Genomic DNA, 14,737 nt, shown 5'->3' on the forward strand with positions numbered 1-14,737 from the left:
CAGGACCTGGTGGTTCATTTCTTGTTGCAGAAGCAGTAACTTGGAGATTTGTTATCCACAACTTTATTGTATTGCGGCTAGGAACAACACCAAGACGTGGAATATTGAATTGCGAACAGAAACGCTTTGTAATCACAACTAAATCACAATTTCTGAAATACGTTTCCATTATGAACACACACCGTACAGCAGTCCAGTGCTCCATTATTACTCTGAAACGGTATCAGTATGCAATGTCACAGTCAATTCGATTCCCATCTATACGAGGCGCGACAATAAAGTAATGAGACTGATGTGAAAAAAAATGTTTATAGTCAGGTTTAGTGTTGTCTCCTTCAAAGTAGTTCCCTTCTGATTACACACTTATTCCAGCGCTTCTGCCATTGACGGTAACATTTCTGGAACTCATCTTCTGTAATATCCTCCTAGACCCTCTTCACAGCTTTTTAGACATCTTGTGTTGTTTGAAAACGGTGTCCCTTGACCGCCATTTTGACTCTTGGAAATAGAAAAAAATCGCACGGAGCGATATCTCGCGAATAAGGTGGCTGTGGTAGTACTGAAATTTGTTTTGAGGTTAAAAATCGCTGTACTGACAGAGCAGTATGGGATGGTGCATTATCGTGATGCAGAATCCGATTATCAGCAATGTCGGCACGGACACGAAGAACTCGTTTACGAAGTATTTCTAAAATTTCTTTGTAGAAATATCGGTTAACTGTTTGTCCAGGAGGCACCCACTGTTTATGAACAATTCCCTTGGAATCGAAGAAGCACACAAGCATGCGTTTCACTTTTGACTTTGACATGCGAACTTTTTTTGGTCCGGGTGATCCCTTCGAGCATCATCGCGAACTTTGGCGTTTTGTTTCTGGATCGTATTGAAAAAACCAACCTTCATCACCAGCGATAACACCGGTCAACAAATCCGGATTCATTTTACGCCACCGTAAAACTCGAGCTCTTGACATAACCTCCTCTCCAAAAGCCTTCTGAAGCTTACCTTAAGTTGTCGTCACGTTTTCACCCGATTTAACGCAAAAATAAACGGCATACCGTCGCGCAATATTTTGCGGTTTCACTTCTTTGACGAGAGACACAAACACGTGTTCACTTATTACATCACAACTCACGACCGAGCAGTCGCATCAATGTGCCGCTTGGACTAGAAGTAGCTTATAGACCAACATCAAAGACGGTGTGCCTACGCAGCTGCAGGGTTGCCACATCTCGCAAAGAAAAATCAGTCTCATTACTTTATTGTCGCACCTCGTATATATATATATATATATATATATATATATATTAAATAATTTTATATATAAAGTGTAACACGATGAAACGTAGAAACTTTCAGGACATGTTCTACTAGTGAAAATAATGAAAACCTTCATACAAACATAGGTCTGGAAAGGCTTTGTTTTCGAGTTACGGCTAAAATATTTCCGTTGGGAAATATTTTACGTCGTGTAGAGCGGCTTGTCATTGTGAAGAAGGGAATTTCGAACAATCGTTCTAACTGAGGTTTGTTATTCTGTTACCATTTCTCATTCGAGTTTTTTTTTTTTTTTTTTTTTTTTTTTTTTGTCTGCTATACTAAGAATAATGTTTATTAGTTACAAAAAAAATAATACGATATCCTGTCCGGTTTTCGTCTGCTTTGCTTAAAAAAAACCTATTTTTAAAAGTTTTTGTATACTTTTTATCGGCTGTATTTACATTAATTTTCTTAGAATTAATATCTCTACAAATTTTGTTACAAAATCTTCCGCATTTATTAATAATTTAATAAAGTTATTGTACTACAAACCTAAAAAAAAAAAATAGAACTTGTTTATCGACGCCGAAGTTTGCGTTTACCTTGGATATCTGAAAAACCAGCTCGAGTACAGTACTCATCATATTTCCCAGCTCAAGTTACATAATAAACCGCTTACCTTAATTTGAGTCTTAAAAATTACGGTAGGGCTTCTTTTTATTAGAAGAGCCGAAATCTTTCGTTAGCCGTAACTCGAAAACAGAACGTTTCAAGACCTATTTTTATATGAACTTTTTTCATTATTTTCATCAGTAAAACGTCCTGAAAGTTTCTCAGTTTCTTCTTGGGACATCCAAGAGGTATAGGATGTTTACAGACCGTTTGAATTAAAGAAAAAACTTTTATCAACATACGTCCGGAAACGTTTAGTAACCGGCTATTCGCCATTTTCAATTTTTAACTTAAAAGGTATTTCTCAGGTATGAAGCTGAAATTTTGTATACTGCTAGGATTCCTAGAGGTTTACTTGTATACAAATATTGAACCTGATTTCTCAAACCGTTTCAAAATGGCGATCGTGTAAACTTTTTAATTGTTAATATCTTTGATACTTCTCGTTTATTTAAAATTATATTATTACAAAAAAGAAAATAACATCTTATTTATTCAAATTCGTTCATAAGTAACAAAGTTACGGCTAAAATTCACGATGAATTGTTAGATTAATCATTTCTTCCCGAATAAAATTTAATAGTCCGTTTTAATTCGAGGATTGTAGCCGTGGTATGAGCGTTTATTATTCTTTAAACGGACGAAATGACTTTTTTCCTCTTGTTTTGGATAGCTGTTTAGCCTCTTCAGTAAATTTGAGTAACACGGCGTTTTTAGTGCGCAGCATTGTAAGAAAACGATGTGTAGAACATCCGGCAAATCCCAAAGAATGAAGCCACAGTTTTTTCTGTTGAAAGTTCTATGCTTTTTTTCGGTTTCGGAAATGAAGGATGTCGCCGTTACATCGAAACTCTTTTACTTTTTTTTTGTCTTCAGTCATTTGAACGGTTTGATGTAGCTCTTCAAGATTCCCTATCTAGTGCTAGTCGTTTCGTTTCGGTATATCCCCTACATCCTACATCCCTAACGATTAGTTTTATGTATTCCAAACGTGGCCTGCCTGCACAATATTTTCCTTCTACCTGTCCCTCCAATATTAAAGAGACTATTCCAGGATGCCTTAATGTGTGGCTTGCAAGTCTGTCTCTTCTTTTAACTATATTTTTCCAAACGCTTCTTTCTTCATCGACTTGCTGCAACACCTCTTCGTTTGTCATTTTATCCACCCGTTTGATTTTTTAACGTTCTCTTAAAGCACCGTATTTCAAAAGCTACTCTTTTACTATCTGCGTTAAATAGTATATTCGATTTTCATCAGTAACGGCAATAGACGGTAGAAATTTGTCATTCTTTTCTTCATATTGCGCTAATAATATGCGAGATACCTGCAGGCGTGTCTATTCGTTTTCTCCGTTATCGTTCGTAGAATCCAATGCGCGCATACTTTCGGGTAATTAAGTTGATTTCTTATACAATTATCCGCATTGCCGGCACTGATACTTAATGTAGAAGCGATAATCCGCATCGCAATTCGACAATCATTTTGAATAAGCGTATTAATCCTGTCGTCCATTTCTTCAGTGTTATCGATATTTTCGGACGGCGAGAATGCAGTTCATTCTCGATCCGTTTTTGACCGTCTTACAAAGATTTACTCTATTTATAGACGCTTATGTTTGTTAAAGTTTCCTCGTCGATCTGTCTTTTAAGTTTTCACAATTCTTTGACGGTTTTATATTTTCTTTTGTAAGAAATTTTATAACGATACGCTGTTTCACGCTTGAATGCGCTTCTTTTTTCAATCGTACTTTCAAACAAATAGCGTATAATAACAGGTAGGTAATGAAGGACTGGACTATGTTAGTACCTGTTTTTACCTATTAGACAGCGCTAACGGGCAAAACTTCGGCACACACACACACAAGAGGAGTGTTCAAATAAAAATTTAAATTTGAACACTCCTCTTGTGTGTGTGTGTGAGTGAGAGAGCGCGCTATATCGACGGTGTTGTCGATGTTGGTGGATTAGTATCTACGAGATGATTATCAAATGCTATGTTGCTAGAAGGCGATTTTAATCACCGTTATATTTTTTTTAAGTCCCGCTTGACCTACATATAACATTTTGCAATCAGAACGATTTAATTTATATATTCCAGGGGTATTTTGTTTATTTGGTAGTTGTATTCAATGCGAAGTATTTTTTTTTGTTTTAATGTAAAAAGTTGTTTATCCCTAAGTGTAAACTTATTCCCAATAAGTATACCAAAATAAGTTTCTGTTAAAAAAAAGAAATCGAAACATCCATAAGATATCACCTACGAATAGGGAATACAGTTAGAACGGTTGATATAAAATCAGATTTGTAATTAATTTTTCATTCGTATATGACATGATACTTGAAAAACATTTTAACAAAGCGAGTTGCTAATAACAGAAAAATATTTAAAATTTGCTATTAAGAAGATAAAATAATTGAAGGAAGGTAAAAAAACACACAAACAACTTTTTTTTTGATGAACAAAAGCTAAATCTAGGTAAGCTTTTTAAATTTAAAATACAGCGTATACTACTGTATAAATTTACGCAGTTTGAATATTTTATGTGCGTTAAGGAAATGGAGTAGCTTTTCCTTTAGCTAAAATACTACCGTTAAGCTACGTTCTCTATATCTGAAAAGGAGTGCAAGATTTCTTTCTGATATGAAGGTTCCATAGCTTTTGTCAAGGTTTTTAAAAAATCTCTATTGAACTGTATATATATATATATATACATGTACTATATATATATATATATGTAGTTTTTCATTCAAATTGTTGGCAGACATTCAGAAATAAATAATTTTTCAGGCAACTCTACATAGAAATATTAAATAATTAATTTTTTTCCAATTTTTCCCTAATGCATATAAACTCGGTTATAAACAACGAATAATGCTTTTTATTCACCTTCTTTTAATAAATTCAGTCGTTGCTTTACGATAGGTAAACGTTAAATATCCTGCTCACCGATGAATAACACATAATATATTGTAATTCAAATACCTTTATTAAATTAATAAACAAGACGTTTAATAGACCCGTTGTATTCTCTACTTAATAGCAGCCTTACAGAAGATTACAGCCACCTATGTATTAAGCTCGTAGTACTCAAAGAGACGATTAACGGTAATACCACTCGCCGATTTAAATGACTTTATTCGCATAATAGTAACGGATCGGAAAATGCATTGCTGTTGTGCAACCTCGTAATTCATCAACAATATCCGGAATAGAGAAATAATTTTTAAAACGACAAATTTAGAAAATTTACGTACGAAAAATATTAATCTGTGTAAAAAAATATCAACTTTTTACACGTAAAGTAAATTCATCCCTAATAACTCTATTTTTGAACATATATTTACTTAAATCCTAAATTCTGCCGGTCCGATTTAATCGATTCTTTTATCGAGTATTTATTAAACTTTCGGGGATATTTAAAACGTAAATTCATATACATAAAAACATAAATTATAAATACAATACGTAATTATATCGTATTATACTTAATTTGTATAATTAATTATACAAACGTAAAACATAAATCGTACTTTACATCCAAATTTTTCATTTACGATAATTAAAATTTGCCGGATAAATCATTTTCTTAAGCGATAGAACTAGATAATTCAAATCGTACAGAAAAAAATGAATTTTCTTTTGTTTTTTCATTAATTAAAATGAAGTATTATTATTTCACTACGTATGTACACACATGAGAATCCTAATTTTTCCTAATTAAAATTGACTTTTTATCTCAACATTGCATTAACAATATATATATATATATATATATATATATATTTGGCTTAAAACAAGAACGAAAAAATTAGATCGTTAAATCCAGTTCATCTAAATTTTAGTCGTCCAGGTATTACGGCTATGATTTTGCTATGCATTTACTTTTTTTTAATTTAATAAAATTAATAAATCTTTTACGATTGTTTCATCTTAACCGTAATTGATATTTCACTGCCATAACCTAAAATTTTTATTTTTAAATCGCCGAGGATGCAGTTTCAAAAAAAAAAAATCGTAGGAAAATTAAATAAATCTTTGCGCGCGAGTTTGCGTTTTTCTTTTTAATTTGAACGGTTTCTTCTTTCCTTCCAGCGGTAGAATTTTTATCATATACTTTCTTTCTGTTTAGCCTACGGAACCACCGTAAGGTATTACTTCAAAGGATGAATGAGGATGATATGAGCGACTGTAAATGAAGTACAGTCTTGAAGAGTCTCAGGTCGACCGTTCTTGAGACGTGCGGTTAATCGAAACCCGACCGTCAAAGAACACCGGTATCCACGATCTAGTATTCAAATCGATATAAAAGTAACCGCCTTTACTAGGATTTGAATCTTAGAACTATCGACTTCGAAATCAGCTGATTTGCCATGACGAGTCCACCGCTAGACCGACCCGGTGGATTTACTATAGTCATCTGCTATGTTGTAACGTTACAGGCGAGCGGTAGAATTAAATAAATTAATAATATTTAAAGTTTAAAATTTAAAGGTGTCTCGCCGGGTTTCGAACTCGATCGCCCGTTTAATTTGGTAACTGTTGTCTTAAACCGGCTGCACCACTTGTCCGACAGATGTTGTAAACTTAGAAATTTAAAAGTTTAAATTAGCGAGATCACTGTACGTGCTAATATAGAACAAACAATACAGCAAAGAGTACCTGTCGACTGCTGTTTTAAATCTATTTTATGTTTTTTATATAAAAATGTTATTTCAATTTGTCAGTAAATTAAAATTTATTTAAACATTTTCGGTTTGTATTTATTACAAAAGTTATTTAATTAAGTAAATTAAAAAATATTTTATTTAAATAAAATTATAAATATTACAGGAAAGTTCTACAACTCCTGCGTAGTTAGCTTTTTTGAAGTAATTTCCAGTCATCATTAGAGTCCTGCCTCGATTACAAGCTATTAGTTAATATTTTTCTGAACATATGGATTGTTGCTCAAGGGTAAAATGAAGTCATACATTGTGTTGTAGATTGATGTTTATTGGAGCCTTCACAGTTGTCAATCAGTTCCAGATGATATGTTAATTTGGTCATGCAGTGTGCAATGTATATATATATATATATATATATATTAATCATCGAATAACAAACTGTTATTCTAACATTAATTCACCGGTTCGAATAATAAATGAGACGTTTATCAATTTATATATATAATATTTAATGTTGCATGAATTTTATTACATTGTTAGTGCATATATGTTTCAATATAAGTGTGGATGTTAATTGTACGAATATTAAATTTAGACTGAACAGTACAGAAATAATTACATTGTTATATTTTATTAATACAAAATATCAGCTGAATATTGACAAATTCATTTGTTTTACAATAAGAACTATACAAATTATATTTTTATTTACTTTTTACAAAGTAATAAGGAGGAGATGAAACATATATATATATATATATATATATGTTCATACCTCAATAATTCTTACAATAGCAACTGTTCATATAAAACTAAAATAAAATAATTAATTGTTTATTTTAATCAATACTTAATAAAAGAAACTAATGCACGTTGTTTATCTACTCCGTATAATTAGCTTATATTTAAATTATTACATTATACGATTAAATATTAAATATATGAACAAAAAATATTAAACTTCACGTATAAAAAATATATGTGAATATATGTGCCTCCGGGAATTACCGTTCAGGTATTACTGAGGATGACATTTACAAGTGTAAATGAAGTGTAGCCCTTGAATAGTCTCAGTTTGACCGTTCCTCAGACGTCTGGTTAAGTGAAACCAAACCGCCAAAGAACACAGGTATCCGCGATCTAGCATTCAAATCCGTATAAAAGTACTGCCTTTATTAGGGTTTGAACCTTAGAACTCTCGACTTTGAAATCGGCTGATTTGTGATGACGAGTTCACCGCTAGACCGACCCGGCGGGTTTATAATATACCGGAAGAGGAAGAATCGGACGTAATATTTATCGAAAAAATTAAAATAGAATTTTAATTATTTCAAGAAATATGATTAATTTTAAACTGGAAAATGGTGTTCCGTCCATTCTTGGAATAACTGTTTTTTGTTTCTTTTTTTATAATTACAGTGAAAAATTATCAGGAATAAATAAACATTAATGGAAATAATACTTTAAATAATTTTCATATAAAATTATAAGTTTGATAAGTTTAAGTAAAGATTAATAAGTTTCACGAAAAAGTTTTTTGAAATCTCATATTTTAATCCTACTCAAGTAGATACAATTTTCGGTTATTTACGCACTGGAAATCCATTTTAATAAATAAATAATATAATAAAAATTAAAATAAATAACATTTGATTAAATATATATAATATTATTATTTTTATTTCATATTATTATTATTTTTATATAATATTATTGATTTAGTTAAGGAAAAGTTTTTTTAAATATTTATTGAAGATTACATTTCGGGTAAAAGGTAAACCTTGAAGAAAAAAATGGATAATTCAGCTAGTAAACAAATTATACAAGAAAGTATATTTTAAAAGATTAGTCGTGCAAATAATTGAGCTTTCATCACGGTTCATTCCTGTTCCCTGTTTAAACGCTGTACCGCTGAACTATTGTAACAAAATGGCTTTTAAAAAACTACGTTACAATGTAATTTTACGGATTAGTTAATATATAAATATATGATACGGTTCGGTTTATAGTAACATAATTCACTACAGAATCTTGGCGTTTGGTCCGTTACTAAGCTATGCTGAAATCGTCATAAAGCCACAAATAATATTAAATATTAAATATCAAAGCCCGATCTGAATAGATTGAAAAATAGAATAGATTAGAAATGCAGAAGATCGATTAAAAATTGTATATGAATCAGAAAACGGCTGTGATAATGAAGGATATGCGATCTGAAGAAAATGTATTAATTGTTGTAAGAGGAAGGAATTATAAATTGTACGGTTTGTTCGTGATTTGGAATTGGAATTTTTAGGATATTCTAAATTAGAAAATATTATAACAGAAAATTTGTGTTAGGAAAACTAAGAAAATTATGATACAAGACGATAAGTATCTGCGCAAAAGAAGAAAGGTCCCGTGTAAGGTTCAAAATTGAATAAATATCCATTTGAACTATCAGATAAGGAAAATATCTTCATTCCAAATTTTGCCGGTTTATTTGGGTTGTAGACTTTGAATTTTACTCTCCCCTTGAAGCTAATGAGTGCTCTCATCTACCGATATGGACAGGCCTGGCGAATAAAACAAACAGCACTAATGTATTATTTTGTCCATAACATTCTCGATAAATTCTTCTTTCGATAATTTTTATTTCCTTCAGTATGAGAAAAATGCAAATTCCAGAATAATAAACAAAATTCAACGTGCAAACATCACCGAAAAAGGGAAATTTATCTACCCGACTTTTAGAAAAATAGTCCTTGATATCAGATGTGGGGTAAAGCCTCATGTTGATTATCATACCGATAAATGCTTTCATATCACTAACATTTGGGGGAGACCATGATGAAATCCTAGCTTTTTTTAGTCGATGGAGTTGCTTTTTGTTTATTTGTGTCTCCATGAATACATGTTTCCTTTGTAATTATATCTAATATTTCATCATCGAAAGAAAAATAAGAGTATTCGACCGGATCAAAATGAGATTGAAGAATTGTTCCCTGCTGAATATTATATATTAGAATGGTAGAAGATGGAACTGGATCGAAATCACTCGCTTTCACCCGACTAAGTGCACTACTGTCTACAAGGTCACTCTCACTCTTACTAATGCTGCTGAAGAAATTTCAGAAAAATCTTTGTCACCATCACTTTGATGCGCTAATTGCTCGATTTCAGAATTTGTAAGAAGCTTTCTTTTTGCCATTATATCAAAAATGAGTGAAAAACAGGAAAAAAATAATGCACGCACCTTGTTATATACGCACGGTCGTTGAATTCATCATAACTGAAGTAAAATAGTTCCCGATAATGCTGCATCAGGAATTCCCGCCTTAAAATGATTGAAAGAACATCTCCTGCCATCTCTTGGAATTTATATGCGACTACACGAAGACAAATATCCAGTCACATTCAGAGACTCGTATATAGGTTTCTGTCTTCCAGCATAAGTACAGGTAGCCCGTATACGGGTTACCGCCCACGAAGGGTTAAATAAATTTTTATGGTAATTTGTGATTTCAATAAAGAAAAGTTTAACTTCAGTAAGAAAACTGTTTTCACTAAAGCGCCCCAGTAAGGATTTTACATTTTTTCAGTCAAATCACCCCACCCCTGTTTCCAATATTTGCAAAAATTTAATACATTATTTCACCTCGAAGGTAGTACTTATCTACCGAGCAATAAGACCGAAGTCTAGAGTAATAAGACCAAATACAGACCAACATACATACACACAAACTTCCATCTGACAAAAATATTTTTTTTTAATACTTGGATTGGAATAAGATTTGTTTCCCAGAATATTTACAATTTATTTAAATCTATTTTTTATGTCTCCTTTATGCACAAAACTTAAAAAAGACAAATTTTTTTAGAATATTTTTTGACCGATACTTCCCATTGTAGCTATAGCTGCTCTAGCAGCATATGTTACTATAATCAGGAAAGTAAAAATCAAATTATTCCTCATCAAATTACTTCCTTGTTTATTGTATTCAGAACAAAACAGAAACACTACTGTTTATATAATATTGATTTAAAACAGGAGAAAATCTTCCTTTTTATTCTGAATAAATTAATATGTGAAAGGGACTGATTCGATCGCTGTAATTTTACACAACATTAAAGTTTGCAAAACAAAGAATGTATTTTCAAATTGTGGCATTATGGGAATTAATTTTTATCGCACATTAATATAATCGAGGCTATGAATGAGTTAATAAATCATTAATAATATATCAATGATGGTAAAACAATATTTATATAACAATCATTGCGATTAATAATTAAAAAAATACATATTTTGTACTTGATAAATTAATTCTTTCTCGATAAAAATTATTAATTTAAATAAAAATTAAAATTTCAATATTAACTATATATCACCAAAATAAATATCCATAAACCCAACTTAAACTGCTCTTTTTTATTTAAAGAAAAAATCTTTAATTCTTTGAGCATACCAAATACTTGTTATCTCTGCTGAATACGTACCAATAATTTCAAAGTTTCGTCTTATTAACAACAGATTTTCAACAACCAGTTAGCATTAACTTATTGGATCAAACATTATCATTATTCAATAAATTTAAACACAGAGTCACCGTTTTACAAAGAAAATCTTTAGAAATGATAAAATAAATGCCTGCGTTACCATAACACAGCTCATTACAAAGCAATATAGTTCCAACTTTTCTTCGCCGAATGGGTATACCTATCCCGTGTACATCATAATATATTTAAAAACTTATAATCACACAATCATACATATACAGAGTGTTCTAATTAAAGAAGCTACATCACTCTTTATACTAAAAGCATTATTTTTGTTAAAATGCATATTTTGCTGTGAGATGGGTAACTGGAGCTGAAGTGAGGGGTACTGTAATAGCCTACGCATTTGAGTATTGCCACTGAGTTGAATATTGGTTTTTGAACAAGGTTGCATAATCATGTGTTTATTAAAATACAGTTACTGTTGAAGAAAGCATATTCATTACGGTTACTTATTTAGAGACGAAATCTTATGCTGCGTGTCAGTAAAAGTTTAGGGAGAAATCTGAAAAGGAAATACAAGTGAAATTTTTTATTCAGAAGTTAGTTAAAAACTTTTGTAAAACAGGTTTAGTGTTAGACCAGAATGTATCTGACACAAGTCAGTTTTAATAATGCAAATCATGCAGGACTTTAAAGTGGCAGTTAAAAGATTTCCTTGTAAATCTTTGCAGAGAATAAGATGAGGGAAAAACATTTCATTACATTCGGCCCAGACTGTAGTTAGGAGAATGCGAAAATGCTATCAATATCAAATGCAGATTTTCCATGAATTAATGTTGATTATGCTAAAAAGGTTCACTACTGTGAATGATTCTTGAATCGTTGACAGTAACTTCATTAGAGGCAACACTGGCATTTTAGATAGTGTTTTTCACAGATGAAGCGTGGTTTCACCTTGATGGGTACTGAAAACCCACACATTTTCTTTGAATCTCCTTTATAACCACAAAAAATAAGTGTATGGTGTGCAGTTTCAAAGCAATGGATATTAGGACTCTTGTTTTTTTTTTTAAATTGTGGATGCTTCCGTCTACCAAGGAATTATTTATTATTAATCCAACAGTTAATAGCATTACTGCAAGGGGATGAGCATGACTGCTGGTTGCAACAGGACAGTGCCACTTGCCAAATGGAGATACTATAGGATATTTTTGGTGTGGGAGAATCATTTCTAAAGGATTGTGACCAAGATCGCCTAATGTCACTAGTCCAGACTTCTTTCTGAGGGATTACTAAATAGAAATTGTTTGTAGAAGTAATCCACACTCCCTGCAGGAGATGAAGACAAGCATTACCAATAACATCCGGGAAATAGACAGGGTACAGCTAACAAGAGTAGCCAGGAACATGGTCAAATACGTTGACAAGTGCATAAAAGTGAACGAACATCATTTTCATTCAACACCTGTAAATTTTTTTGTAAGTGTGTGCCAATATACTATTATTTAACTAATATTCTGTTAAATTAGCGGAGGACTTGTTAAAGATTTTTAACAAGTCCTCAATTAACAATTACAATTGATAAATGTCACAAAGTATAAACCTCCAATGGACATAATAGTGTTTTCATCTATCAGACACCATAACAAGAATTATATCTACTGAAATTGTTTTCATTTCAAAAAAACTTCTAAGATGTACATTTCATTGTGTTGAACAGTAAATCAATTGATATATTTCTTTATTGTTTTAATAACACCATGATGAAACTATAAATAAATAAAAAGTCACACTTAACTAAATAGAGTATTAGTCAACCGATTAAAAACACCAATTTTACATAGTTGGGCAACATTAATTTTTAATAAAAATAGAACATTCATTTAGACTATCAGAACTCGGTAATCTATATTTCTAATACAAGTTCTCATACTTAATACGCAGTGAAGTAATTAAGTTGAACGTAAATCAATGACTTAATTATTAGTCACTGATACTAACTTATTTGTTCACTGATTTTCATTTACATTAACATACTCCCAACAGATAAAAATTACTTGGGTGAGTTTATTAATCTGAATCAGCTTAAACTTAGGATCTCTCTGGTAATAGAGACAGTTATGTATTTGGTAAGGATTCATTGCAGTCATTACATGTTTTTTATGAAAAAAAAAATCAGTACTACAGGCCATACCAAATTTTTATACATTATATTAAAAAAAAAACAATTCAACTTTGTCCTCATTTCCAAAATAAATTACTACATCTTTTAAAAAAATTAAACCGTAACAAAAAAACTAAAAAAATACTTTCATCAAATCAATAACAATTAATCAATAATATAACCTAAACTACAACAATGGAATGCTCATAAAATTCTTTTAAAAATATGATACTACTCATTACTGACAAATGTGGCTTAGTGCCTGAGTGATAAAATTATTTCTAGCATAACTAATTTAAAATTATTCTCACACCATTCATTAAAATAGAATTTAACAAACAGATCAAAATTTACATTTAGTATTTTTTTTTACAAATTAATTGTGATGACATCAGTTTTACAATTCCTTTAAAATATTTTCTATAAAACAAGAGAAAAATCGCTGTATTTAAATTCCACTTATCCAAAACTTCTGAAAAAAAAAGGAATTTTCTTAGTTTCAACTGAAAACAAATTCGTCTAAGTAGAACACTATATGATGAATTGCATATTAATTTTTGTTTTCGCTATTACGTAATGATACTAGTTGCTTCTATCCTTTTATGTTCAGTTCATTATAAAACTATATTATAAATATTAAAATAATTAAATTACTGTTCTCTTACTCTAATAACAAAAAAATACAGTTGATGATTAATGCATGCTTAATATATTTTTTCTTTCTTTTTTTTATAAAAATACAATTTAACATGACATTGACAACAAAAAAATATACATAATAAATCACAACAGTCAAACATGTAGTATAATCATAAATTACTGATATAAACAAAATCTTCTAAAAACAAATAATGGAATTTATCAAAATTATGATAAATAATAACAGAAAAGCACTAAAATTCCATTATTTCATTAAAAAAAAATTACATGAAATATAAATATATATATTATTTATATTAATATATATCTGTATAAAACTAACTAATTTTAATATTGATTTGAAATTAATTTTTATTCTTATGTAGTTGTAAAAAGGAAAAAACCAATAACTTGAGATAAAAGAATTACAGTTTTGGTAGAAATAAAATTAAATAGAACAATGTTATTGTATTGTCTAGTTTCTTCAGACTTTGATTAGTTCTCACCAAATTCCTGCAACAACACAGAATATCAATCTGTATTAAAAAAGTAATTATCATAAAAGATAGATTACAAGTATAGTTTCAGGTGAAATAACAACTAAGATCAAAGTTTTAACATGCATGATTCTATAAACTAATTATTATGCATTTCAATAACCTGAAGAAAATCTTTAAAGAGTTAACTTAAATTTTTATTTTATCTTGAATTGGAGTTTATATTCTAACTTTTATATTTCTTATGTGCTTGTACGTTAACTGGCTGTTTTATCACATCTTATAAAGTAGTTTTACAGCTTATCAGCTGCAATATCATCAATGAACTGCAAAGTAGGTAGTTCTGTAGTTTTACACAGG

This window comes from Lycorma delicatula, chromosome 4, assembly GCF_047948215.1.
Source record: "Lycorma delicatula isolate Av1 chromosome 4, ASM4794821v1, whole genome shotgun sequence".
Taxonomy (NCBI): Eukaryota; Metazoa; Arthropoda; class Insecta; order Hemiptera; family Fulgoridae; genus Lycorma; species Lycorma delicatula.